The sequence below is a fragment of the Salmo trutta genome, chromosome 7, assembly GCF_901001165.1.
Source record: "Salmo trutta chromosome 7, fSalTru1.1, whole genome shotgun sequence".
Classification (NCBI taxonomy): Eukaryota; Metazoa; Chordata; class Actinopteri; order Salmoniformes; family Salmonidae; genus Salmo; species Salmo trutta.
The window spans coordinates 13,705,846-13,733,677 of record NC_042963.1 but is presented as its reverse complement, the minus strand read 5'-3'; the positions used below and the strand labels follow the sequence as shown (position 1 = coordinate 13,733,677).

The following is a 27,832-nucleotide window of genomic DNA, read 5'->3' as shown; positions in this document are numbered from 1 at the left end:
GTCCATCCTGCTTCCATTGATCATCCTTGAGACCGTTAACAACTTGATTGGAGTCCACCTGTGGTAAATTCAATTGATCAGACATGATTTAAAAAGGCACACCTGTCTATTTAAGGTCCCACAGTTGACAGTGCATGTCAGAGCAAAAACCTAGACATGAGGTTGAAGGAATTGTCCATAGAGAGCCGAGACAGGATTGTGTCGAGGCACAGATTTGGGGAAGGGTACCATAAAATGTCTGCGGCATTGAAGGTCCCCAAGAAAACAGTGGCCTCCGTCATTCTTAAATGGAAGAAGTTTGAAACCACCAAGACTCTTACTAGAGTCCTGGACTTCCTGACGGGCCACCCCCAGGTGATAAGGGTAGGCAACAACACGTCTGCCACGCTGATCCTCAATACTGGGGCCCCTCAGGGGTGTGTACTTAGTCCCCTCCTGTACTCCCTGTTCACCCACGACTGTGTGTCCAAACACGACTCCAACACCATCATTAAGTTTGCTGACAACACAACAGTGGTAGGCCTGATCACTGACAACGATGAGACACCCTATAGGGAGGAGGTCAGAGAACTGGCAGTGTGGTGCCATGACAACAACCTCTCCCTCAATGTGAGGAGGGAGACAAAGGAGCTGATTGTGGACTACAGGAAAAGGTGGACTGAACAGGCCCCCATTAACATCAACGGGGCTGTAGTGGAGCGGGTCGAGAGTTTCAAGTTCCTTGGTGTCCACATCACCAACGAACTATCATGGTCCAAACACACCAAGACAGTCGTGAATAGGGCATAACAAAACTTTTCCCCCTCAGGAAACAATTTAGCATGGGTCCCCAGATCCTCAAAAAGTTCTACAGCTGCACCATCGAGAGCATCCTGACCAGTTGCATCACCGCCTGGTATGGCAACTGCTGGGCATCTGACCGCAAGGCGCTACAGAGAGTAGTGCGTACGGCCCAGTACGTCACTGAGGCCAAGCTTCCTGCCATCCAGGACCTATATAAAAGGTGGTGTCAGAGGAAAGCCCATAAAATTGTCAGAGACTCCAGTCACCCAAGTCATAGACTGTTTTCTCTGCTACCGCACGGCAAGCAGTACAGGAGCACCAAGTCTAGGACCAAAAGGCTCCTTAACAGCTTCTACCCCAAAGCCATAAGACTGCTGAACAATTCATCAAATGGCCACCGGACTACTACATTGACCCCCTCCCCAATTTCTTTGTACACTGCTGCTACTCACTGTTTATTATCTATGCATTTTCACTTTACCCCTACCTACATGTACAAATTACCTCAACTAACCTGTACCTCCGCACACTGACTCGGTACCGATGCCCCCTGTACATAGACTCGTTACTGTTATGTAACGTTGTGTTACTTTTTTATTTTCTTATTTTTAATTTTTTTCTTTAGTTAATTTGGTGAATATTTTCTTAACTCTTCTTGAACTGCACTGTTGGTTAAGGACTTGTAAGTAGGCATTTCACGGTAAGGTCTACAAATAAAGTTCACGGTAAGGCGCATGTGACAAATAAAGTTTGATTTGATTTGATTTTCGAGCTGGCTGCCCGGCCAAACTGAGGAATCGGGTGAGAAGGTCCTTGGTCAGGGAGGTTACCAAGAACCCGATGGTCACTCTGACAGACCTCCAGAGTTCCTCTGTGGAGATTGGAGAGTGGCCAGACGGAAGCCACTCCTCAGTAAAAGGCACATGACAGCCCGCTTGTAGTTTGCCAAAAGGAACCTAAAGGACTCTCAGACCATAAGAAACAAGATTCTCTGGTTTTATGAAAGCAAGATTGAACTCTTTGGTCTGAATGCTAAGCTTCACGTCTGGAGGAAACCTGACACCATCTCTACTGGGAAGCAGGGTGGTGGCAGCATCATGCTGTGGGGATGTTTTTCAGCGGCAGGGACTGGGAAATAATTCAGGATCAAGGGAAAGATGAACGGAGCAAAGTACAGAGAGGTCCTTCATGAAAACCTGCTCCAGAGCGCTCAGGACCTCAGATTGCGTCAAAGGTTCGCCTTCCAACAGGACATCGACCCTAAGCACAGAGCCAAGACAATGCCGGAGTGGCTTCAGGACAAGTCTCTGAATGTCCTTGAGTGGCCCAGCCAGAGCCCGGACTTGAACCCGATCAAACATATCTGGAGAGACCTGAAAATAGCTGTGCAGCGACACTCCCCATCCAACCTGAGAGAGCTTGAGAGGATCTGCAGAGAAGAATGGGAGAAACTCCCCAAATACAGGTGTGCCAAGCTTGTAGTGTCATACCCAAGAAGACTTGAGGCTGTAATCGCTGCCAAAGGTGCTTCGACAAAGTACTGAGTAAAGGGTCTGAATGTTAATGTAAATGTGATATTTGAGTATTTTATTTCTATTAAAAATATTTTTTCTCAACGTTTTTTGTCGTTATGGGGCATTGTGTGTAGATTGATAAGGATTTCTAGGGGTCTGAATACTTTTCGAATTCACTGTAAAGGTGTCATTTGCTGCTCATGGCATTTCATAATATTTTGGATCAATGGTTGTGTGATGAAAGATGTTTCCAAACATGATATGCCACACCTTTCAGGTGGATTAATTATCTTGGCAAATGAGAAATGTTCACTAACAGGGATGTAAACTAATTTGTGCACAACATTTTAGTGAAATAAATTTTTTGTGCGTATGGAACATTTAAAAATATATATATTTCAGCTAATGAAACATGGGACCAACACTTTACATGTTGCGTTTATATTTTTGTTCAGTGTAGGTCAGTAGTTCAGACAATTATATTTTTCAGACAGTGAAAGTTTAAACCCTTTACAATGAAGATCTGTGAAGTTATATGAATTTTTACAAATTTTCTTTGAAAGATAGGGTCCTGAAAAGGGGACATTTCTTTTTTTACTGAGTTTATATTGTATATCTGTATGGTTATGCCATTTTGTCTCAAATGGGAGTCAATGGGTTGATCCTCAATGAAGGAGCTGTGGGGAAACATTCTGTGTCCATTCCCAGATTCAGATTGTGAAACCAAACAAAGAGGTGCAGACGGAGAGACTGTAAATCTGATGGCTGGACACTCTTTTTTTGACAACCCCTCTGAGACATGTTCAAAAAGTGTTGAAATGAGTCCTATCTTCTTAATGATCCTTTCTTCACAGGGAAAAACCTCCAGTGCCATGGCTGGGGCCTTGGAGCCGCTCCAGGGAATGCGGAGAGCTGCCGATTACCGCTTGCCACAGGGCTGTGTATGTGTGTGTATGTGCATGCGGGTGTGTGGAGCACAGTATTTGGAGCACAAGGGTCTGGAGGGTACAAACTGGCCCCAGGGTACGGGAAGAGGAGGAAGGTATCTGGGCCAGCAGCCAGGGTCTGATGGAGCAACACACAGCACTCTGCCAATGGCACAGTGTGATGGAGTCCAGACCGGGGACAGAACATGAAGAAACAGGCTGCAGGAGAAATGTAATCAGTGGATGGGTTGTTGCACACTCAGCACCTGGCCAGGCCTGTACAAACCAAAATGGTCCATTAATGTTGAACTTAATGCAACAATTATTGCAATATCCATATGTTATCACATTCTCCTCAAGATTTTAATGCATGTTCTGCTAAATCATATAAACTAACGTAATACTCCACTCTATGATGCGTTTGACATTCCTCACAATGATGTGGACTGGTTTTCGTATTTTTCACATTAGCGTGGCCGAAGAATTTAAGCTACATGAAAACAATTATTTAGAATGAAGTGTTTTTGACATTTTATACAAGCTTCTCTTTGACAAGGTCCTCCTGCCCTGGTATACCTGTTTTGTTTGGACAGTATTATATGATCTTTTCATCAGGCTATGGGCAAAAACTACCAAATTACAATACACAATAAAGATCTACGTATCAAAATAAACTAGAAAATAATTGTACTTTGAAATTGATTTAATTTAAATACGTATTTAGTATTTTTTAAATACAGAAGTACATTTTCAAGTAGACGACACGAACAGCAAAAACATTCTCAGTAACGGTTACAGAACCGTTTTATTTGCTATGGCTGTGATATGTGTTGTTTATCTACTTTAGTTGAATGCACTGACTGTAAGTCACTCTGGATGAGCATGTTTGCTAAATGACCAATATGTAAATGTTTATGTGAAAATGGACATACCAAAATGAACTGCAAAGCACACAGGGTATTACACTGGACAAAAATATAAATGCAACTTGTGGTGTTGGTCCCATGTTTCATGAGCTGAAATATAATATCGCAGAAATGTTCCATATGCACAAAAAGTTTATTTCTCTAAAAAGTTGTGCACAAATTTGTTTACATTCCTGTTAGTGAGCAGTTTTCATTTGCCAAGATACTCCATCCACCTGACAGGTGTGGCACATCAAGAAGCTGATTAAACCGCATGATCATTACACAGGTGCACCTTGTGCTGGGGACAATAAAAGGCCACTTTAAAATGTGCAGTTTTGTCACACAACACAATGCCACAGATGTCTCAAGTTTTGAGGGAACGTGCAATTGGCATGCTGACTGCAGGAATGTCCAACAGAGCTGTTGCCAGAGAATTTAATGTTCATTTATCATAAACCGTCTCCAAAGTAATTTTAGAAAATGTGTCAGTACGTCCAACCGACCTCACAAACGCAGACCACGTGTGTCTTGTGGGCAAGTGGTTTGCTGATGTCAACATTGTGAACATAGTGCCCCACTGTGGCGGTGGGGTTATGGTATGGGCAGGCATAAGCTACGGACAAGGAACACGATTGCATTTTATCAATGGCAATTTGACTGTACAGAGATACCATGACGAGATCCTGAGGCCCGTTGTCGTGAAATTCATCTTCCGCCATCACCACATGCTTCAGCCTGATAATGCACGGCCCCATGTCGCAAGGTTCTGTACACAATTCCTGGAAGCTGAAAATGTCCCAGTTCTTCCATGTCCTGCGTAATCACCAGATATGTCACCCATTGAGCAAGTTTGGAATGCTCTGGATCAACGTCTACAACAGCATGCTCCAGTTTCCGCCAATATCCAGCAACTTCGCACAACCATTGAAGAGGAGTTGGACAACATTCCACAGGCCACAATCAACAGCCTGGTAAACTTTATGTAAAGGAGTGTGTTGCTCTGTATGAGACAAATGGTGGTCACATCAGATACTGACTGGTTTTCTGATCAATGCCCTTACCTTTTTTAGGGTATCTGTGACCAACAGATGCATATCTGTATTCCTAGCCACGTGGAATCCATAGATAAGGGACTGATGAGTTGAATGATTTCCTTATATGAAATGTATCTCAGTAAAATGTTTGAAATTGTTGCGTGTTGCATTTACGTTTTTATTCAGCATGTTATTGGCCTTGTTTCGGGGTCATGGCTAGATGGGATACAACTTAACCTAATTGTCCTAACCTGCTACGTTAATTCTCCTGAACCTGCTATGAAACGTCAATTTTGACAAAATATGTATCCCTTCTAGACTAAACCTTGTTTTGGGCGGAGCTTATTGGAATAATACTCAGCATGCTTTGCAATTGTCCATTTTTACATGCACATTTATGTTTAGTTAATTTAGCAGATGCTCTTATCACACCATAGTGCCATCAGACTTCTGACACCAACGCAAGGTGAAAGGGGACCATAGTGAACGGCTATAAAAAAAAATGAATAGAAGTATTTTGTATTTTGAAAATACAAATTACAGCTCTCGGAAGTATCTTGTTACAAAATACATTGGACTGTAGTTCAGCCCAGTGTAATACAAATTACAAAATACTCAGAAGTATTGAAATACATACTTCGATGAGCCACTAGAACACAGTGAGGCTGACACTAATCTCCAATGAGGAACCTGCCAAGGATGGAGCCGTCAATCACCAGGGAACAGCAGGACCAGCAACAACAACCACCAGACCAGAAACCATGACCCGCCTGGAATTCAGCAGGGCAGTTCTCCAGAGAGGAATGGGCTTTGTACCGTCTGACGTGAACTGCCTCGTGAAACCCCCAGCGCCACAGGAATCATTTTAAGGCAGTTTTAGGACCCCCCAGTTACTAGAATACTTTTGGTCAAAATTCAGAAAGTGCTAAGATCCAGCCCCATTTAACTCCGAGCATTCCCCCTTTCCGACACAGAATCCAAGGTAGTTACAGTACAGTTCCACAATGAATGCATCCAGGACTACGACATACAAGTTTGGTTAAGCAGTTTCGCCACCCTCAAGTCAGCGGCTAGGAGGGTCCTGGACGAAAACAATGTCTGGACTTGGGCACGAAAAAGGCTAGTAACCAGACCCAACCAGAGTGGGCGGAGTCCAACACCTCCCCAGCACAATCATGCTGAGAAACAACAGAGGCTCTGTCTTATACAAGATGGCGTAGCAGTTCAGACGTCCTGTCGTGTCCCGTGTATATATATATATATATTTACATATTTTTTTCTTCACTTATCTTTTTACATTTTTTTATTCTAAATACTCAACCTCAAAGCACTCTCCTGCAACCCGCCTCATCAATTTAAAAAAAAAGAAAGTATTATTTACCTCATCTGAATTCCACGACAGAAGCTAGCCAGAGGTTAGCCATTTTCACTGGCTAACGTTGAAGTTCAGCTAGCTACGGTTAGCTGTCCTCAGCTATCCATTAGCTCGAAAAGCTATCGCCAGTTTTTGTACAGCGCGACTCAGACCAGAGCATATCGGACCTATTCTCTCTCCTTTCCTCGATTTCTACCGCAGGCTCTGGACATTTACACCTGGATCTTGCAGCTAACTAGCTGCTACCTGAGTGACTATTGGCAACGTCGGTCACGGAATTAACACACACTATTACGGAGCTAGCTAGCTAGCCAGCTGAAGAGTTCCGTCAGCCACTCGTGGGCTATTCCTGAGCTAGCCAGCTGAAGTGTCTCCTGGGCTACAACTCACCTATCCTGACCCGTTTTACTGCCGATGCGGAGCCCAATTGGGTCTTCACGACTGGATCACCGACGTTATCTGCCCGAGGGAGTTGTCCAACGGGCCCCTCCATCGCGACGTAACCTGATCGCCCATCTGCGGCCAGCTAATCGTTAGCTGTCTTTTCGGCTGCGATCTGAATAGGTCTCTCGGACACTTTTCTTGGGCCACTATAACTAACTATTTTGCCAACTTGGACAGGTCCCCCCTTCCACACGGAACGGAAACGCACGAGGCGGCTAAAAACAGACCTCCCTCCCATCTTCCACCAGCTTGCTACCTACGGCCCGGCTAGCTGTCTGAATCTCACTGGACCCTCTGATCACTCGGCTAAGCATGCCTCTCCTTAATGTCAATATGCCTTGTCCATTGCTGTTCTGGTTAGTGTTTATTGGCTTATTTCACTGTAGAGCCTCTAGCCCTGCTCATTATACCTTATCCAACCTCTCAGTTCCTCCACCCACACATGCTATGACATCTTCTGGTTTCAATGATGTTTCTAGAGACAATATCTCTCTCATCATCACTAAATGCCTAGGTTTACCTCCTCTGTACTCACATCCCACCATACCTTTGTCTGTACATTATACCTTGAAGCTATTTTATCGCCCCCAGATACTTGCTCCTTTTTCTCTCTATTCTGGACGTCACAGACGACCAATTCTTATAGCTTTTAGCCGTACCCTCATACTTATTCTTCTCTGCTCCGCTGGGGATGTAGAGGTGAATCCAGGCCCTGCAGTGCCTGGCTCCACACCTACTCCCCAGGCGCTCTCTTTTGATGACTTCTGTAACCGTAATAGCCTTGGTTTCATGCATGTTAACATTAGAAGCTTCCTCCCTAAGTTTGTTTTATTCACTGCTTTAGCACACTCTGCCAACCCGGATGTCCTAGCTGTGTCTGAATCTTGGCTTAGGAAGTCCACCAAAAACTGTGAAATCTTCATCCCTAACTACAACGTTTTCAGACAAGATAGAACGACCAAAGGGGGCGGTGTTGCAATCTACTGCAGAGATAGCTTGCAGAGTTCTGTCCTGCTATCCAGGTCTGTACCCAAACAATTTGAACTTCTACTTTTAAAAATCCACCTCTCCAAAAACAAGTCTCTCACCGTTGCCGCCTGCTATAGACCCCCCTCGGCCCCTAGCTGTGCTCTGGACACCATATGTGAACTGATTGCCCCCCATCTATCTTCAGAGCTCGTGCTACTAGGCGACCTAAACTGGGACATGCTTAACACCCCAGCCATTCTACAATCCAAGCTTGATGCCCTCAATCTCACACAAATGATTAATGAACCCACCAGGTACAACCCCAAAGCCGCAAACACTGGCACCCTCATAGATATCATCCTAACCAATGTGCCCTCTAATTACACCTCTGCTGTTTTCAACCAAGATCTCAGCGATCACTGCCTCATTGCCTGCACCCGTAATGGGTCAGTGGTCAAATGACCTCCACTCATCACTGTCAAACGCTCCCTGAAACATTTCAACGAGCAAGACTTTCTAATCGACCTGGCCCTGGTATCCTGGAAGGATATTGACCTCATCCCGTCAGTAGAGGATGCCTGGTTATTTTTTTTAAATGCCTTCCTCTCCATCTTAAATAAGCATGCCCCTTTCAAGAAATTTAGAACCAGGAACAGATATAGCCCTTGGTTCTCCCCAGACCTGACTGCCCTTAACCAACACAAAAATATCCTGTGGCGTTCTGCATTAGCATCGAACTGCCCCCGCGATATGCAACTTTTTAGGGAAGTTAGAAACCAATACACACAGGAAGTTAGAAACGCCAAGGCTAGCTTTTTCAAACAGAAATTTGCTTCGTGCAACTCCAACTCTAAAAAGTTCTGGGACATTGTCCATGGAGAATAAGAACACCTCCTCCCAACTGCCCACTGCACTGAGGATAGGAAACTCTGTCACCACCGATAAGCCCACTATAATTGAGAATTTCAATAAGCATTTTTCTACGGCTGGCCATGCTTTCCACCTAACTACCCCTACTGCATTCAACAGCACTGCACCCCCCACAGCTACTCGCCCAAGCCTCCCCCATTTCTCCTTCTCCCAAATCCATTCAGCTGATGTTCTGAAAGAGCTGCAAAATCTGGACCCCTACAAATCAGCTGGGCTTGACAATCTGGACCCTTTCTTTCTAAAATTATCTGCCGAAATTATTGCAACCCCTATTACTAGCCTGTTCAACCTCTCTTTCGTGTCGTCTGAGATTCCCATAGATTGGAAAGCAGCTGCTGTCATCCCCCTCTTCAAAGGAGGTGACACTCTTGACCCAAATTGCTACAGACCTATATCCATCCTACCCTGCCTTTCTAAGGTCTTCAAAAGCCAAGTCAACAAACAGATTACCGACTATTTCGAATCCCACCGCACCCTCTCCGCTATGCAATCTGGTTTCAGAGCTGGTCATGGGTGCACCTCAGCCACGCTCAAGGTCCTAAACGACATCGTAACCGCCATCGATAAGAAACAATACTGTGCTGCCGTATTCATTGACCTGGCCAAAGCTTTTGACTCTGTTAATCACCACATCCTCATCGGCAGACTTAGTAGCCTTGGTTTCTCAAACGATTGCGTCGCCTGGTTCACCAACTACTTCTCTGACAGAGTTCAGTGTGTCAAATCGGAGGGCCTACTGTCTGGACCTCTGGCAGTCTCTATGGGGGTACCACAGGGTTCAATTCTTGGGCCAACTCTTTTCTCTGTATACATAAATGATGTCGCTCTTGCTGCTGGTGAATCTCTGATCCACCTCTACGCAGACGGCACCATTCTGTATACTTCTGGCCCTTCTTTGGACACTGTGTTAACAACCCTCCAGACGAGCTTCAATGCCATTCAACTCTCCTTCCGTGGTCTCCAACTGCTCCTAAACACAAGTAAAACTAAATGCATGCTCTTCAACCGATCGCTGCCTGCACCTGCCCGCCCGTCCAGCATAACTTCTCTGGACGGTTCTAACTTAGAATTTGTGGACAACTACAAATACCTAGGTGTCTGGTTAGACTGTAAACTCTCCTTCCAGACTCACATCAATCATCTCCAATCCAAAGTGAAATCTAGAATTGGCTTCCTATTTCGCAACAAAGCATCCTTCACTCATGCTGCCAAACATACCCTCGTAAAACTGACCATCCTACCAATCCTCGACTTCGGCGATGTCATTTACAAAATAGCCTCCAATACCCTACTCAACAAGCTGGATGCAGTCTATCACAGTGCCATCCGTTTTGTCACCAAAGCCCCATATACAACCCACCACTGCGACCTGTATGCTCTCGTTGGCTGGCCTTCACTTCATAATCGTCGCCAAACACATTGGCTCCAGGTCATCTACAAGACCCTGCTAGGTAAAGTCCCCCCTTATCTCCGCTCACTGGTCACCATAGCAGCACCCACCTGTAGCACGCGCTCCAGCAGGTATATCTCTCTGGTCACCCCCAAAGCCAATTCCTCCTTTGGCCGCCTCTCCTTCCAGTTCTCTGCTGCCAATGACTGGAACGAATTACAAAAATCTCTGAAACTGGAAACACTTATCTCCCTCACTAGCTTTAAGCACCAGCTGTCAGAGCAGCTCACAGATCACTGCACCTGTACATAGCCCATCTATAATTTAACCCAAACTACTACCTCTTCCCCTACTGTATTTATTTATTTTATTTATTTTGCTCCTTTGCACCATATTATTTATATTTTAACTTTTAACTTTCTTCAAACTACAAATCTACCATTCCAGTGTTTTTCTTGCCATACTTTATTTACTTTGCCACCATGGCATTTTTTTGCCTTTACCTCCCTTATCTCACATCATTTGCTCACATTGTATATAGTCTTATTTTTTTCTACTGCATCATTGATTGTATGTTGTTTTACTCCATGTGTAACTCTGTGTTTTTGTATGTTGTCGAACTGCTTTGCTTTATCTTGGCCAGGCCGCAATTGTAAATGAGAACTTGTTCTCAACTTGCCTACCAGGTTAAATAAAGGTGAAATAAAATAAATAAAACTACTACGGCATGCCCAAACTGTGCAGGACCTGCGGCCGACTGGGCTATCTGGCTGAAGCCTGCGGAGCCATCATCTGCAAGATCTGTAAAGACAGCCATTCCACCTCAGACTGTACCTTCACACGCCCCTGCAACCTGTGTTGGAAAGGGGGCCACTTCTTCAGAACCTGCCCCAGTTCCTACACAGGCAGGGCAAGGGCCAACGCCACCAATCCAAATCCCACCACCAGACAAAAACAAAGACCCAGACCTTTCCACAGGCACCACACAACCAACCGACTAAGATGTGTCCAACAGCCCCCATCCCTGTCATCACCCAACAGTACCCACCCCTGCCGGCCCCTCCACCTTTGCACCCCCAATAAATCCCTTCCTTGCCACCTACACCCCCTCCAAACCCCTGGTCAAAGGAGAGACGGTTTCGAGAGAGGTCATACAACCGGGAAGACCCCCTCACCACACAATTCCAGTTTGTAGATGACAACGACCCAAACTGGACAAAAATGACCAAATGGAAAAGACCAGATAAACAACAGACCAACAAGAGACCAGACCAGAAGACCACACCAGAACCCAAACGCCAGCAAACACGACCACCAAACCAGAACCCAAAGTCCCGACGCCAGCGAACACTCCCGCCAAAACCCTTATTCCCTTTGATGAACTGTCTCCCCCTCCCAGACCCCTCATCATACCGCCAAGGTTCCCAGAACCCCTACCATGACCCCTATTGCCCCTGACTCCTCCACCCCGCTCCTTAATGACCCAGAGCCACATCCTTAAGCCCTCCGTGCCCCTGATCCCACACAGCAGCAAACCAGCCAGCCTCAGTCCAGACCCTGACAACAGACTCCAAACAGAAGAACTTTCCCCAGATGGTTGTTCATGGTTGCCTCCCCACAAGGGAATCCATCTATAAACAAAGATGAATCAGACCAGGACTAGGAACCATTCATCACCACACTAGAAGAGGCGTGGAGGAAGGACCAAAGCTCTAGACCTCTGCCCGGAGCGAGCAGGCCATAGGGAGTACCATTACTGACCTATGGGTCTTGTGCTTTCAGGTGTGTCTGCTCGCTGCTCAGGTTGTCCTTCCTTTCCTCTACAGACCCAGAGCCTGACCCAGCACCTGTACTGGTTCCTGTTTTTTTTCTTCCCGGGCCCCAACACCCAAGAGAAGTACCAACCCAGGTTTTTCCCAGTCCAAGCCACAAAACCAGCACCAACCCTGGAAACAGCACCAACCAACCACACCTGACAATTCCTTTCAGCAACTGCCAGCCCAGACGACACCCCTTCCCCTACCACAACACATAAAGACACAGACACATTGTGGACGGAGTGACTGATTGACTGACTTTAAAAAATGTATATGTATTCTTTTTGTTTTGTTTTTGTTTGATTGGATGACCCTTTGTTTATTTATCTAATTTAAATTGATTACATATTGTTTGAATGATTTATTATTTGGAATTGTAAATTAATTATGGATTTAATTTTAACTTTAAACTGTAATTCATTTCGGAATAAATGTATCGTAAGTGCCTATGTACAGTACCTTCTGAAAAGTATTCAGACCCCTTGACTTTTTCCACATTTTGTTACGTTACAGGCTTATTCTAATATATATATATTTTTTATCTCTAAGCAATCTACACACAATACCCCATAATGACAAAGCGAAAACAGGTTTTTATACATTTTTACACATTTACTAAAGATAAAAAACAGGAATACCTTATTTACATAACTATTCAGACCCTTTGCTATGAGACTCGAAATTGAGCTCAAGTGCATCCTTTCTCCATTGATCATCCTTGACTTGTTTCTATAACTTAATTGGAGTCAACCTGTGGTAAATTATTTTGATTTGGAAAGGCACACTATATAAGGTCACTCACTAGAAAGTACATGTCAGAGCAAAATCCAAGTCATGAGGTCGAAGGAATTGTCCGTAGAGCGCCAAGACAGGATTGTGTTGAGGCACAAATCTGGGGAAGGGTACCAAAACATTTCTGCAGCATAGAAGGTCCCCAAGAACACAGTGGCCTCCATCATTCTTAAATGGAAGAAGTTTGTAAGCACCAAGACTCTTCCTAGAGCTGGCCACCCGGCCAAACTGAGCAATCGGGGGAGAAGGGCCTTGGTCAGGGAGGATACCAAGAACCCGATGGTCACTCTGACAGAGTTCCTCTGTGGAGATGCGTGAACCTTCCAGAAGGACAACCATCTCTGCAACACTCCACCAATCAGGCCTTTAGGGTAGATTGTCCAGACTGAAGCCACTCCTCAGTACAAGGCACTTGACAGCCCACTTGGAGTTTGCCAAAAGGTACCTCAAGACTCTCAGACCATGAGAAACAATATTCTCTGGTTTGATGAAACTGAGATTGAACTCTTTGACCTGAATGCCAAGCGTCACGTCTAGAGGAAAACTGGGCCCGGGACAGGTGTTGGGTCTGCAGAGGAGAGGAAGGACAACCTGAGCAGCGAACAGACACACCTGGAAGCACAAGACCCGGAGGTCAGTGATAGTACTCCCACGTGTCTGCTGTACATCATATACCAAGAGCCCACAAACTCAACTTTGGACCTTGAACCAAGTTCCGCTAAATATTTTCATTCCCCCCTCTAATTAGGGACTGATTTAGATCTGGGACACCAGGTCTGTGCAATGAATTATCAGGTAGAACAGAAAACAGAGACCACCAGGCTGCTTGGGGTCACCTTCCAGAGGGATGGAGATAGCTCCATTAGCAGAGAAGAGACCATCCATCATATCATGTTATTTTTGCATTTTAGATCATAAGGTGTGATGTGCAAAAAATGTAATAAAAATACAAACTTACCGTGCACAAACTTAAAATTATGGACATGAATGACATTTATCCTCATGGGTTGCCAAAGCCCCCAATAGGCCACACCTTTGTATTAATCAAACATGGGTTAATTTAGCCATCAGTTTTTATTCACTTTCACGCTGGATGTCTTTTTTAATGTAATCCATAGATTATTTTCAGGAGGTGTGGCCTATTGGGGGTGTTTCTTTCAAATAGGTATTTTTGGCCACCCGTGAGCGAACATGTCATTCCTGTTCATTATGTGATATTTTACACAATAAATGTAAATTTTTCTTCAATATTTTGCGCATTTAATATTTTAAAGGTCATTAACAGTCAAAACAATATGTTTCTTGAGTTTTGATGGTACTTGGATTAAACCAGATCAAAGAATGAAAAGTGAAGTTTGATCATAAAGTTACTGGTCAAACAATTTGGATTCAGGAAGCGGGATTGTTAAGGGCACATGGTGACATCACCCTAGCTTTCTTATTTTAATACATCAATGGTAACGTGATATTCTTCTACCCAATTTAAATAAATTATGCCTTGTAACCAACATCGGAGAAGGCGTGTTTGCAGAAGGGTGTGATTTATATAGCAAGATAGCTACTCTACTGGTGCCAACATTTGACTGTAAACTGTCAGCAAATATAATAAAAACGTTTACCATTTTCATCAGTGCCAAAGATACTTATATGTTTCACTATTAATCTGTGTCTGGTGTTTTACATGGGAATCAGAATGACTGTTCAGTACCTTTTTAATATACAATGAATAACATTGTTTAAATATCATAAAGTTGTAACTATTCCAACGTTGGGATACGCATAGGCATTTGAGGAACTCAACTTGTGTAAGCCTCATTAAGCTACCAGTGTCAGTGCTCACCCTTAACATGTGTTGACAATACAACAGAATAGATTAAACAGAACTACATGTACTCTCACAGGTGGCCAAAAATAACCATTTGATAGCCACGCCCTATTAAGCCACGCCTCCAGTCTTCTGATCTGATGCTGTGGATCATAGCTCAATAACCCAACTAAAGCCTTGTTCACACTGCAGGCCTTAATGCTCAGATCAGTTTTGTTTTTCAAATCCATTTTGGACTACTGATTGTCCAAACAGCAAGTTACAAGTGACCAAATCAAATTTGTGTCTGTTCAGACAGCAGTAATTTGCTGACAGGGCTACGTTAGTGGTCATAGTAACAACAGGTGTGTGTGCGCTGTGGTGTAGGCTGATTGGTGTGTGTATGTAGCAAGCTAAGGTGGCAACAACGCCGGCCACGGATGTTTCCCAGTTGCTTTGAATGTTCAAAAGTATAGTGTAAGAACACTTTTAAAGCCTCAAGGAATAAATGATCCAACTTTCAAAACAAGTCCTTTTTGGTTAGCCACAGCAGTCAACTAGCTAGGTAGCCACAGCAGTCAACTAGCTAGCTAGCCACAAAAGTCAACTAGCTAGCTAGCCACAGCAGTCAACAGGCTAGGTAGCCACAGCAGTCAACTGGCTAGCTAGCCACAGCAGTCAACAGGCTAGGTAGCCACAGCATTCAACTAGCTAGCTAGCCACAGCAGTCAACTAGCTAGCTAGCCACAAAAGTCAACTAGCTAGCTAGCCACAGCAGTCAACTAGCTAGCTAGCCACAGCAGTCAACTAGCTAGCTAGCCACAGCAGTCAACTAGCTAGCTAGCCACAGAAGTCAACTAGCTAGCTAGGTAGCTGTTTAGCTTTCTAGCACATTCACTGATTTGTTTGTAACAATTAACAAGCTAGTTAGCTACCACATATTCTTGTCAAAACTTTAAACAGAGTAGCTAGCAAGCAACAAGATATGTCAAATAACAGTCTAAAAGCCACTTGAGGGTAAATAAATCAGATTTGACCATTCAGACACAAGTCACATGGCCAGGAATCAGATTTGTATCTGACTTCAAACCACCTACAAAGGTGACATGGCTACACTAGTGGTCATAATACAGGTGTTTTTTTGGCTGTTCAGACTGCAGGAGAAAGAACAGATTCTAATCGGATATGCAAATAAATAGGATTTGAGTCACTTCAAACTGCCAATGTGAACAAGGCTTTCAAGTGACCCAACTGGCTGAGTCAAAAATAACCCAGCATATTTTAAGAGTGTACTCTCTTGGGCCAGTGGTGAGCTGTGGAGGTAGAGGGGGCATGACATGGGATTCAGGGAACTAGTAGGGGGCACTTGAAGTGGAATGTGTGTGTTTATTTTGCCACTATTTAACAGGTAAGTCATTGAGAACACATTCTATTTTACAATAACGACCTGTGTGTTTGTGTGTCTTTATGTTTATAACATGGTAATACAGGTATATAAACATTGAGTAAATGTAGATATGAGGGCATAAAAGTAGAGCATGAAAGTTCTTATAATGCCCATATTTAGTGTTATTGATGCTTCTGTGACATTCTTTCCTACTACATTGGCAAACAGCGACTAGTGGACAGAGTTGGATTATGCGGACTGTTCTTGCCTTGCTCCCTCATGTCATTTCATTGTTAGGAGGGGTCCTGAACAGGGAAAAGACATGGGGAGAATCTCAATATCATTCTTCTCGAGTCCTCTCTCCCCTCCTCCTTCTCAAAATCTATTGGAGGAGAAGGACAGAGAGGCGGGACCTCTGGCTTTCTCATCCAATGGGTGTTGAGAAGGAGACGAGGAGCGAGGACGCGAGGCGTGACAATTGAGATATTTTTCTATTCGTTGAAATGATAGGTGTGTCAGGGGTGTGTGCTTCTTTTGCCTCAGCTGTCAGTTATGACGTCAGTTCCGGCGGGTGGGTCGAGCTCTGTGGTCAGTGTGGTGGGGAATTTTGACAGCGACAGCGTTGTTTAGGAGACAAACAAGGACGTGTAGAAGGGGACTATTTTTCTCTCCTCGTTCCTCCCGATCTCGCACTGACAGTTTCTCAACGCACCTAGATTTCTGACGATATGGCGGCTTCAGATCGGGCTGTCTACTGTAAGGTAGATCAATTTGATCGCGTTATTACTGCACATATTGATGTGAATTGCATTACTTTATGTCTATATGGTGTTGACATAGAATTGAAATGTTACGATTCGAATTTGCCTGTGTTCATCGACTGATGTTTTTTAGGGAATTTATTCCATTCATATTTATAGTTTCAGCAAAATAACAGAAAATCTATGAATGGATAGTGTTGCAACAAGATATCTGGGGCCATTGTTATTGTATATTCTGATTTCACATCGAGCACGCCGGCGCATCCGACATGGATATCGATACATGCTTTTTTGTGATGTAAGGCTGTTCATAACTCCTGTAGTCTGTTACTACTATGAATAAACAACTGCCCATGAGAGTTTTGTGACAGTCTTATACTCCAAGTTGCACTTGCAAGACATTGTTAAGTTATTTTTTCCCACGCATAGACTAGGCTACATGTTGCACTGCACACTCCTTGAATCAAAGTAACAAATGTTTGCCCTAGTGGAGCCTTACCCTAATATTTGGAGCTTGAGAGAGATGTTCTATTTTAGGATATGCATTTAACTTATAGAAAATGTTCAATATTTTTCTCATTGCAGAAGTGATAAGTTAAGACAAACCATATGTTTTATTGTCCCATGCACCAGTTTTATTGTCCCATACACTTTGAAGTTTGTCTTGATATGTCAAATAGTGGTGAGAGGTGGTGTTGAGGACATATTCAGGGATGGAGCTAAAATCTTTGTCTAGGACAGTTGTTGGAGCAGCATGTAGCCTAGAGGTTAGAGCATTGGGTTCGAATCCCCATGTCGACAAGGTGAAAAATCTTGAACAGGGTACAGTACTTAACCCCAATTGCTCCAGGGTCACTGTTGATAATGGCAGGCCCTGGCTGTGACCCCACTCTCTGAGGGTGGCATTCAGTGCCAAATTGCACACTTCCTCTGTGAGTCTGAAACTTGATCCAAATCCTGCTGTACCTGTCCCAGTCTACCAAGCTACAGGAATGCTGCCTGGGTTTTTCTACATCCAGGCTTGTTGAGATTTTAACCCATTCTTTTAGTCATCCACTATTTTTCTGAATTTGTTACACATGGGTCACAGTATTCTATGTGAGGCTTGGTAAGGATATACTGTTAGACGTTTTGTAATTGTATCAGTAACTTGTATTAATCAACAGTATGATATTGTATAAACTGAATGTAATAGATTACCGTAGAATGCACAAGACCTTTCTGTAGAATGCACAGTAAAATACCATGAATGTGTTTTACAGTATTAATTATGGTGCATTGTGGGAGGAGAGTCTCTGACAATGCACCATAATTAATACTGTGTAACACATTTACTGTATTTTACTGTGCATTCTACAGTGTTTACAGAAAGGTATTGTGCATTCTACGGTAACCTACTGTATTCAGTTTAGGGAGTCTCTGACATATTTCAAGGTGTACCTTAAATAAGCTATATTTGGGAAAAAGGGATACCTAGACAGTTGCACAACTGAATGCATTCAACCAAATGTGTCCTCCACATTTAACCCAACCTTTAAATCAGAGAAGTGCTGGGGGTTGTCTTAATAGACGCCCAGGAAGCAGTTGTTGAGATTTTTCCACCTTGCCGGCTCGGGGATTCAAACATGCGACCTTTCAGGTCCAACGCTCTTAACAGCAAGGCTACCTGCCGCCCATATTTGTTGCAACCATGAGTGAGAATGCTGTATCCCCACAGAATACGATAATATATTGTATTTTAGGAATTCTACCAACCTTGTCCTGAAACACTACTGTAACTTACTGGCTAATTGCTGCCAGTAACTTACTGTGATTTAGAATACAATATCAATACCTCATTTTTGGAGTGCCAAAAACCTTTTGCACACTAGTGGGTGTGTGGTATTGTTGTTTCTTACTCATTAACATATTTTGAGGTGTGTCTTATAAGCAGCTATATTTGTTTCACCCGTTAGTGAGAATGCTGTACCAATTTAACTGGTATGTGGTTCCCTAACAATTATGGTTATATAGGAGACAGATCAAAGTAGTAGCAAAAAAAAGTTTTATTTATTGAGTTTGGAGAGCTAAAACTACTAAATATCAAGGCATTAAACCTCTCTCTGTCAAAGGTACTCGGCAGCGTAGCCTAGTGGTTAGAGTGTTGGACTAGTAACCGAAAGGTTGCAAGATCGAATCCCCGAGCTGACAAGGTACAAATCTGTCGTTCTGCCCCTGAACACTGTTCCTTGAAAATCATTGAAAATAAGAATTTGTTCTTAACTGACTTGCCTAGTTAAATAAAGGTTAAAAAAAAATTAAATACTGAATCTAAATCCCAACTGGTTTTCCAGTAGGCTACCAAGAGAGGCACATCTGATGTTCAAAAGGGGTCACTTTGCTGTTATACAGATTTAAAAAATATCAATTTCTGGTGGATTGACAATGGAACCCTGTTTAAAGTAACCTTATTTTAAGTGAAGCGATACAGAGTTGCCTACAATTCCAATTTTATCCCCTAGAAGACACAATACAAAATTATAACCATCTCATCACAGCTCTGCCACAAAAATGGAAAAGGCAATTACTTAAAAGAGAAAGGAATGAATTTGTTTGTCTGCCACCAATTAAAGATCATAAATGGTTTAAAATAAGTAATATAAATCGTAAAAAATCTGTTTCACTTATTGACCACTATGCTACATACAAGATAGTTGGGAACAGATTTTCGATGTCCCAATACCATGGCATCGAGTTTATGAACTGATATACAAGACAACAACTGATGCATCAATTTAGATTTTTTCAATATAAGCTATTATATAAAATTCAACAGTCAGACAGTTGCAGACTCTGCCATGAGGTAGAATCTGTAGAGCATATATTTTGGTACTGTCCATCGGTAGCTTCTTTTTGGGTCCAGGAATGGTTGTTATGCCATAATATCAGGGTGCGGTTGGACCTTGAAACTCTATTGTTAGGAGATTTGAAGGACCATAGTCAGTCAATAGGAAATATCATTGCTGCCTTGGGTAAAATGTTTATTTTTAAGGCAATTTTGGCAGAAATGTTGCAGATGGGGAGGTTCAAGTCCCGAGTGAGACACCGTGGGAGAATGGAGGGATGTATTGCTTGGGGAAATGTTACAATGATGATTTATTGGGAAATTTGGGTTAATCTGTGGCTATCTGAAGGGTAGAATTGATGACTGTTGAAATAGTTATATACACAAATGTACAGTGTAAATGTTTGAGGTCCTCCAATCAGGGGTGAGGGTGGGCGTAGGATTATTGTATGTTTTGCTTTTCGTTATTTATGTTTTGTGGTTTGGCTTCACGCTGTGTGCTGGTCCGGGTAGTTATGGGTACGCTCGCTTCCACGCTCAGCTGGGTGTCAGGCGGGGCTTGGTTTTTCCCGCCCTTGGAAAATCACTTTGGGCCGGAGGCGGGGCCTTGCTGTGCTGGCATCTCGGGGCGGGTGGTGGCGAGCACACCCTCTGACTAGAGAACCTTTAATATTTGAGTTGCAGCCATGTCCCTTTGATCTGTTTTGCCCAGTAGTCACTGTCAGTTTAGATGCTTTTGTTAAGGTCTAAATTGCAGGTGATATAAAACACAAAATATCAGTTGGTATGCTGAAATATACAGTATATATAGTTAAATATGCACTATTAGAAATTGCTGATTTTATTTTCAATACAATTCAACAGCAATGTACTGTTTTGCTGTTTTGCTATATATTTACTGCAGCAAACTGTAAATGATTGTTTATTGTGGAGAAATATTGTGGGAAGAGAAATAATTGCTGATCATTAACATATTTTAAGGCTTTGTTAGTGGTTATATTTGTTGCATCCTTTAGTGAGAGTGCTGTACCAATCGAAGTGATATGTGGTAGTAGTTCCTTAATAATATTTATACTGAATAAACATATACTGAAAAATAAATGCAACAATTTCAAAGATTTTACTGTGTTACAGTTCATATAAGGAAATCAGTCAATTTTATAACATTTGTTAGGCCTTATCTACGGATATATCATATGACTGGGAATACAGATATTGCATCTGTTGTTCACCAATACCTTTTAAAGAAAGTAGGGGCGTGGATCAGAAAACCAGTCAGTATCTGGTGTGACCACCATTTGCCTCACGCAGTACGACACATCTCCTTTGCATAATGTTGATCAGGCTGTTGATTGTGGCCTGTGGAATGTTGTCCCACTCTTCTTCAATGGCTGTGCAAAGTTACTGGATACTGGCGTGAACTGGAACACGCTGTCGTACACTTCGATCCTTATATGCTCAATGGGGGACATGTATGGTGAATAAAGCAGGCCATGGAAGAACTGGGACATTTTCATCTTCCAGGAATTGTGTACAGATCCTTGCGACATGGGGCTGTGCATTATCATGCTGAAACAGGAGGTGATGGTGGCGGATGAATGGCACGACAAGGGGCCTCAGGATCACGTCACTGTATCTCTGTGCATTCAAATTGCCATCGATAAAATGCAATTTTGTTCATTGTCCGTAGCTTAACCCCACCATGGGGCAATCTATTGCTTACCTCAGGCAAGCAATACCTTGAGACTTCCTTGAGCGTCTGCTAAATGACTTAAATGTAAATGTAAATGTAAATATTAGACATTGCGCAACAGCTGTTATTGACAAATACACACACACCCCCACCGTTAGAGGTTCTGTCCTGCCGATGCACAGAAAACCCAGCCAAATGTATATTATCCGTGTCGTCGTTCAGCCACAACTCAGTGGAACGTAAGATATTACAGTTTTTAATGTCCCATTAGTAGGATAGTCTCGAACGGAGATCATCCACTTTATTCTCCAGTAATTGCACGTTGGCCAATAGAACGGATGGTAGAGGCTGGTTACCCACTCGCCGACAAATTCTCACAAGGCACCCCGATCTCCGCCCCTTGAATTTCCGTATTTTCTTTACACGAATAATGGGGATTTAGGCCTGGTCTTGGTGAAGCAGTATATCCTTCGCATCGGACTCATTAAAGAAAAAATCTTTGTCCAGTTCGGGGTGAGTAACCGCTGTTCTGATATACAGAAACTATTTTTGGTCATAAGAGACAGTAGCAGCAACATTATGTGCAAAATAAGTTACAAACAATGCGAGAAAAAAAAACACACAAAATAGCACAGCTGGTTAGGAGCCCGTAAAACGGCAGCCATCTCCTCCGGCGCCATCGTGGGCGGGTGGTTTGCTGATGTCAACGTTGGGAACAGATTGTCCCATAGTGGCCGTGGGGTTATGGTTTGGGCAGGCAGAAACTACAGACAACGAACACAATTGCATTTTTATCAATGGCAATTTGAATGCACATAAACACCATGACGACATCCCGAGGCCCATTTATTTTAAGGTATCTGTGATTAATAGATGCATATCTGTATTCCCAGTCATCCGTAGATTAAAGCCTAATGAATTTACCAATTTCCTCATATGAACTGTAACTCAGTAAACTTTTTGAAATTGTTGCATGTTGCATTCATACCTTTGTTCGGTATGCAATTATTTTCAAAACCAATGGATCCTTAACTATAACAACATTTTCAGTAACGGTTATAGACACGTTTTAATTGCTATGACTGTGATAAGTGTTATTTTTATCAACCTTTATTGAAAGCAGTGACTGTAAGTTGCTAAGGGCAAGAGTGCCCGCTAAATTACCTAAATGTAAAAATTAAAACTTGCAAAGAACACTGGGTAATATGTCACAGCATGAGTAATTCCAGTAATATACTGTAAATTAGAATACAGTAAACATGTTGGTACTGTAAAATGGATTACCATAAAATGAAATACAATAGCTGTAGTGTAAAATAAATTACAATAACTTATTGACAAATTGCTGCCAGTAATGCACTGTTCATTTTACTGGAATTGTTTTACATTCTAGCCTGGACACAAACTGACTGCAGTGGTAGTTGAGGGTTACTTAATAATTATCTTTGGTTGCTGCCTTGGGGCCCTTGTCCATACTGCCAGGGGTGTGTGGACGTGAAGTTTGCCTTTAGTTCAAAGGTCACCCTCCCATCAGTGAAAACTTTCCACAGTGGCCCTTATCATGCTGCAAAGTTTCCTCTTGGTTTAATATCCATTAATGATCTGCCATGGTTGCATATCCCAAAGTGTTCATGTTCATGTTCATGCACAAGGAGGTCTACTCACTTTCCTTCTTTTGTGCATGTAGGCTAAACTGTGTTGAGTGCAAGCTGAAGTTCCTGAGAACCGCATTTTCAGTTGCAAAGATTTTATAGAAATTGATCTGATATTGATGTATGAAGTATTCCTCAAGAGCCCTTCAATGTGCACCTGCAAAACTGTTCTCTCCACTGCACCAATGATACAGGGGGATTTGAGCTGCAGGACACTTGTTCCACCAGCAGCAAGTTGGTAGTTGCCTGTTGAGTTGGTTACTGCATGCACTGACAGAACCCAATGGATCTTCTTTAGCTTTCAAAAAGGTACAATTTCTCATCAGAGCTTTCCATGCAACTTCAGATCATGGGGCACAGAGCTATAGTGTAGAACCACTGCAGATGAATAGTACCTGCATAATGTCTATGACCCACAATCTCAGGACATAGTCCCTTCCTAACCATGTGTTGTACATGTTTAGTCTATTCAGATGGGAGCTATGGGATACTTCTCCTGTTCTGTTCTTAGGCAGTACGTTTCTAAAGGGTTTGGCTGCACTGTGAGAGATTTGTCTGTAGGAACTTGACATTGGTGGGAAAAGTACCCAATTGTCATACTTGAGTAACTGTAAAGATACCTTTAATAGAAAATGACTCAAGTGAAAGTCACCCAGTAAAAATGTACTTGAGTTAAAGTCCAAAAGTATTTGGTTTTAAATATACTTAAGTATCAAAAGTAAATGTAACTGCTAAAATGTACTTAAGTTTCAAAAGTACAAGTATAAATCATTTCAAATTCCTTATATTAAGCAAAGCAGACGGCCACATTTTCTAGTTTTTATTTATTTACGAATAACCAGGGGCACGCTCCAACTCTCAGACATCATTTAGAAATGCAGCATGTGTTTAGAGAGTACGCCAGATTAGAGGCAGTAGGGATGACCAGGGATGTTGTCTTTATACGTGTGTGAATTAGACCATTTTCCTTTCCTGCTAAGCATTCAAATGTATGGAGTAAAAAGTACATACTTCACTACATTCCTGAAGAAAAGCAAAAGTAAATATTATTAGTCAAGTCATGTACAGATACCCCCCAAAACGACTTAAGTACTACTTTAAAGTATTTTTACTAAACTACTTTACACCACTGGAACTTGAGACCTGTAATTGGCTTGGCTGCTTTAGACAGCTGCATAGAGACACAGAGCGAAAGAAAGAATGAGAGACAGAGGGGAGGGCTTTATTTTTTCCCCCTCCTCAAACAGGACTTTCCGGTTTCGTCTTTACTGCTTTCAATCTTGCATTTATCATCTTTCTTTCTCTGTGATTCCGAGAACAACATGTCAGTAGGTTACTACACACGTCCTCTTTCAGAAGCCTGGTATGCATGTTCATTAGGGAGGTGAGAGTCCTTCTGAAGGGAAATGTCACCATAGAAGCCGTATCAAGAGGCTGCTGTAGTACAGAGAATGTGTTCATGGAGGTATCGGCGAGCATGTGGGTATGTTGGTAACTCTGTGTGAGTGCATGCGTGCGTTCGTGCACACACGTGTGTACTGGTTTGGCGACGTGTTTATGTGTGTGTACTTCTCTGCCTGCGCGACTGACTATGTGAGGATATGTGCAAGTCTCTTAAAGCCGATTTATGCTTGATGTGGCTCGGAGGCTCCGTACGGAGGGTGTGGCACAATTGCGGCATCTCCGGATGCCAAATCAAGCTCCGTATGGCGATGCCGTGCGTCTCCCAAATGTTATAGCTCCACATTGACATGATTGGTTGACGGTAGGTGGGGGCGGTACGTCCTGTATAAACACAAACTCCCTTCCCTGACAACTTCCTTCACAACAGCTCTGCTCTGCTCCTGAAAGTGCAAGAAGTATGAATCCCCTGACTTCTGCAGAGGCCGCATCGCAGTAAATGCTATACAGCCAATGCAAATGCCGGATTGACAATGCTTTTTGCTTTACTCTGCTATCCACTCCTCTTTAGAAAAAAGGGTTCAATAAACCCACAGCCCTCCCATTGATGTTGGAGACTACAGGGCCCTTCTGGTATTCCTCAAGCCTGTGTACACTCTTAGAAAAAAGGGATCCAATAGGGTTCTTTGCAGAGGGATAGGGGTTATTATCAGAAAACTTTTTGAAACAAAGTTTTTTTTAATGATTCTTTGGAAGGCAAGAAGGATTCTTCAGATGGCAAGAAGGGTTCTATATAGAACCATATATCATATTTCCCAGCATGCTCTATTGCGGGTGATTTTCAGAATTGTTTGTTTTAATATCTGTTTTTGCATTATACATTGATTGGTTGATTAATTTCATTATTATTTTTGTATTTTTTATTTAACCTTTATTTAACTAGGCATGTACAATGACGGCCTACCAAAAGGTACGGGCGCTGGGATTAAAAATAAAAAATAAAATAAAAATATAGGACAAAACACACATCACGACATGAGAAACACCACAACCCTACATAAAGAGAGACCTAAGACAACAACATAGCATGGCGGCAATACATGACAACAAAGCATGGTAGCAACAGAACATGACAACAACATGGTAGCAGCACAATATGGCAGCAGCATAACATGGTAGCAGCACAAAACATTGTACAAACATTATTGGGCACAGACAAGAGTACAAAGGGCAATAAGGTAGAGACAACAATACATCACGTGAAGCAGCCACAACTGTCAGTAAGAGTGTCCATGAATGAGTCTTTAAATTAAGAGATGGAGATAAAACTGTCCAGTTTGAGTGTTTTTTTGCTGGGCATCTTAGTTAGTTTTGCAGCTGGGGTGTAAGAGGAGCGATTACGATAGAGGAAGCCAAGTCTAGATTTAACCTTAGCCTGCAGCTTTGATATGTGCTGAGAGAAGGACAATGTACCGTCTAGCTGTACTCCCAAGTACTTGTATGAGGTGACTACCTCAAGCTCTAAACCCCCAGAGGTAGTACCGTAATTTCCGGACTATTAAGCACACCTGAATATAAGCCGCACCCACTGAATTTAAAAAATATATATATTATTTTGAACATAAATAAGCTGCACATGTCTATAAGCCGCAGCTGCCTACCGGTACATTGAAACAAATTAACTTTACACAGGCTTTAACGAAACACGGCTTGTAACAAAAATAAATAGGCTTTAACGAAACACGGCTTGTAACAAAAATAAATAGGCTTTAACGAAACACGGCTTGTAACAATTTTTTTTTAATTATCAGTAAGCTTTAGTTGTCTTTTTGCACTGAGTCAATTCCTCATGCTGCTGTTTCCAACGTCTTATCATCGACTCATTAAGACCAAGCTCCCGTGCAGCAGCTCTATTTCCTTTTCCAACAGCCAGATCAATCGCCTTCAACTTGAAAGCTGCATCATATGCATTTCTCCGTGTCTTTGCCATGATGAGGGTGACAAAATGACTACCGTAATCAGAATGATGGGAAGTTTGAGAGCGCTCGATTTAATCTAAACAGTAAACAAAAAAGTTGTTTGACCTTAACCCGTTCGGCAATTTCATTGGTCTAATGAAAGCTTCATGCCGCCAAAAAACTGAGCACGTCACAGAATGTATTTTTTTGGAAAAAAAAAATTGAAAGCGGGAAAAATCCATATATTAGCCGCGTCATTGTTTAAGCCGCGAAGTTCAAAGCTGGGAAAAAGTTGCGGCTTATAGTCCGGAATTTACGGTAATCACACTAGTGGGGAGAGGGGCATTCTTCTTACCGAACCACATTACATTTGTTTTGGAGGTGTTCAGAAGAAGGTTAAGAGCAGAGAAAGCTTGTTGGACACTAAGAAAGCTTTGTTGTGGAGTGTTTAACACAAAATCCAGGGAGTACTCCAGCTGATTATGACTGTATCATCTGCATATAAATGGGTGAGAGAGCTTCCTACTGCCTGAACTATGTTGTTGATGTAAATTGAGAAGAGCGTGGGGCCTAGCATCGAGCCTTGGTGTACTCACTCGGTGACAGGCAGTGGCTGAGACAGCAGATGTTCTGACATTATACACTGCGCTCTTTGAGAGAAGTAGTTAGCAAATCAGGCCAAAGACCCCTCAGAGACACCAATACTCCTAAGCCGGCCCACGAGAATGGAATGATCTACCGTATCACAAGCTTTGGCCTAGTCAATAAAAATAGCAGCACAACATTGTTTAGAATCAAGGGCAATGGTGACATCATTTAGGACCTTTAAGGCTGCAGTGAATACTATAGACATCAAGAAAGCCAGTCAGTTGATTATTGACAAGTTTTTCCAACACTTTTTGATACACAGGGCAAATTAAAAATAGGCCAATAACAATTAGGATCAGCTTGATCTCCCCCTTGAAATAAAGGACGCACCGTGGCTGCCTTCCAAGCAATGGGAACCTCCCCAGAGAGGAGAGACAGGTTAAAATTGTCAGAGATAGGCTTGGCGATGATAATAGGGGCTGCAACCCTAAAGAAGAAAGGGTCTAAACCATCTGACCCAGATGTTTTTTTGGGATCAAGTTTAAGGAGCTTCTTTAGCACCTCAGACTCACTGACCGCCTGAAGGGACAAACTTTGTATCGGGGCAGGGGGAAAAGAGGGAGGAGCATCGAGGCTAGTGTCATTAGAAGGCTGTGGGAGATGAGGAAATGTTGGATGGGCAAGGAGGCATGGCTGATTCAAATAGGACTCCTCACTTAATGAAGTGGTGATTATAGAGCTCAGCCATGTGCTCCTTGTCAGTAACAACCACATCATGAACATTAAGGGACATGGGAAGCTGTGAGGAGGAGGGTTTGTTCTCTAGGTCTTTAACCGTTTTCCAGAACGTCTTGGGGTTAGACCCACAGAGAGAGAACTGCT

At 42.8% G+C, this 27,832-nt stretch overlaps 1 protein-coding gene across 2 annotated transcripts in view; it reads left to right on the top strand.

Moving 5' to 3' along the window:
- The first annotated feature begins 16,658 nt into the window (after nucleotides 1-16,658).
- The window catches only part of pparab (peroxisome proliferator-activated receptor alpha b), a 68,421-nt gene continuing 57,247 nt past the window's right edge, over nucleotides 16,659-27,832 (top strand). Inside the window, exon 1 of one of the 2 annotated variants that reach the window (XM_029758051.1) lies at nucleotides 16,659-16,829. The gene's annotated coding sequence lies outside the window, so the exon portion shown is untranslated. Of the gene's footprint in view, nucleotides 16,835-27,832 lie in introns of both variants that reach the window. The other variant, XM_029758050.1, reaches the window with a different exon arrangement.